At 46.4% G+C, this 2,500-nt stretch overlaps 1 protein-coding gene across 1 annotated transcript in view; it reads left to right on the top strand.

Annotated features, from left to right (window-relative positions):
• Positions 1-2,500, top strand: part of LOC143028936 (gamma-aminobutyric acid type B receptor subunit 1-like) — a 10,609-nt gene that overhangs the window by 6,246 nt on the left and 1,863 nt on the right. The gene's annotated exons all lie outside the window — the stretch shown is intronic.

The raw sequence follows: 2,500 nt of genomic DNA, 5'->3' as shown, positions 1-2,500 counted from the left end.
CGTGTTACCAAATGTTTTACTTTGTTACTTGATGTCCTGACTATTTTAATGCCCGCTTTTCTCTTAAAAGCGGGCATTAAAATAACCAGGACATCAGGTAACAAATAATCTCACTAACGAAAACAACGTTGTTTATAAAATCCCGTGTAAAAGCTGTCCCTCTTCATATTTTGGTGAATCTTGTCGCGGATTTAATAAAAAAATATATGAACATAAAAATGACGTAAAAGCCCATAGATCATCTACCTCCATAGTAATGCATGTGGATAAACATGGCCACCTTCCAGACTGGAACAAAACAACCATATTAAATAAAGGATCATCCAAGAAACTAAGGAAGACAAGGGAGGCAGCATACATTAACACTAATAACAACATTAACCATAGAGAAGTCTTTATATGTCTAGCAAAAGCCATAAGCTTATTAGTAATGAAAGAATACGCAAATAAAATAACAAGCTCTCCGAAGCGTCCCATGAGATGACCCGTCCATGTATAAAATCTCCTGTTAAGTTTAAGTTGTTAGCTTTGTGATCAAGACTCTGCGGGTCGAAACGTTAAAGCGTGAAATTCTCCCATTATTCCTCCCCTGCTTCCTCCACCTTCAGTCTTATTTGTCATAATACATATATATATATATATATATATATATATATATATGTATATATACATATATATATGTGCGGAACTCTGCAAAGCAATCGACAGCCTAGCAAGCGGCAAAGCACCTGGCAATTATGGTATTCCCCCTGATCTCATCAAGTGCTGTAAAAACACTCTACTGCAGCCCCTCCATGACGTCCTATGCCAGTGTTGGAAAGAGAGAGCCGTGCCGCAAGACATGAGAGATGCCAAGATTGTCACCCTCTACAAGAATAAGGGTGAAAGGAGTGATTGTAACAACTACAGAGGCATCTCGCTCTTGAGTATTGTTGGGAAACTCTACGCCCGCGTCGTGCTTGTGCGTCTCCAGAAACTCGCTGGGCGCGTCTACCCCGAGTCTCAGTGTGGCTTCCGAGCAGAACGGTCCACAGTGGACATGATATTCTCCCTTCGTCAACTTCAGGAGAAATGCAGGGAACAACGCAAGCCCCTCTACATAGCCTTTATAGATCTGACTAAGGCCTTTGACCTGGTCAGCAGGGAAGGGCTGTTCGACATCCTTCCAAAGATCGGTTGCCCTCCAAAACTCCACAGTCTCATTAGATCCTTTCACGATGACATGAAGGCAACGATCCAGTATGAAGGCAACATGTCCAACCCCTTTGACATCAAGAGTGGAGTCAAGCAAGGATGTGTACTGGCTCCAACCCTCTTCGGCATCTTCTTTGCTATGCTCAAGCATGCTTTTGGAACATCAACAGAAGGAGTGTACCTTCGCACAAGATCTGACGGTCGACTTTTCAACCTGGCTCGACTGAAAGCAAAAAGCAAAGTGACTGAGATAACCATCAGAGACATGCTTTTTGCTGATGATGCCGCTGTCACCTCCCACAATGAGCAAGAACTCCAGCGCCTCATGGACAAGTTTTCCCAGGCCAGCAAAGACTTCGGACTGACCATCAGCCTAAAAAAGACCAATGTGCTGAGTCAGGATGTGGACACTCCACCAGCTATCTATATCGACGACTACCAACTCGAAGTCGTACACCAGTTCACATACCTGGGATCCACCATCAGCGACAACCTGTCCCTTGACGCCGAGATCAACAAGCGCATCGGCAAGGCTGCTACGACCCTAGGACGCCTCACCACCCGCGTCTGGGAGAACCAGAAGCTGACAACGTCAACTAAGATGGCAGTGTACAACGCGTGCATTGTCAGCACTCTCCTCTACGGCAGCGAAACATGGACGACCTACTCGAAGCAGGAGCGCAAACTGAGTAACTTCCATCTGCGCTGCCTTCGCCGCATCCTTGGCATCCGCCGGAATGACAAGATTACCAATGCCCAGGTACTCGAGCGAGCAGGTCTTCCCACCATATTCACATTGCTAAGACAGCGCAGACTTCGATGGCTCGGCCATGTGCGAAGGATGGAAGATGGACGCATTCCCAAAGACATCCCTTACGGTGAACTTGTCTCCGGCAAGAGAAACGTTGGTCGACCCCAACTGCGCTACAAAGATGTCTGCAAGAGTGACATGAAAGCCCTGGACATCAACACTGAGAACTAGGAAGAGGTAGCAGCCGACCGCAGCAAATGGCGCAGTGTTCTTCACAAGCAGCTGAAGTCTGGAGAGGAAAAAATTCTGACCACAGCCAGTGGGAAGAGAGCCAAACGGAAGGCACACACCCCAGCAGCCACTCCAACAAGCCACACATGCAGAAAATGCGGCCGAGACTGCCACTCCCGCATCGGGCTCACCAGCCACAGCCGTCACTGTCGCTAGCAAAATCATGACTTTCTCCGGCGCAATATCCATAGTCGATATCGACTGACGGAGGCCTACTGTACTATATATATATATATATATATATATGTATATATATGTATATTG

The sequence above is a fragment of the Oratosquilla oratoria genome, chromosome 10 (genome assembly GCF_046742065.1).
Source record: "Oratosquilla oratoria isolate Oo_2021 chromosome 10, ASM4674206v1, whole genome shotgun sequence".
Lineage (NCBI taxonomy): Eukaryota > Metazoa > Arthropoda > Malacostraca > Stomatopoda > Squillidae > Oratosquilla > Oratosquilla oratoria.
This window is presented reverse-complemented; position numbering and strand designations above follow the sequence as displayed.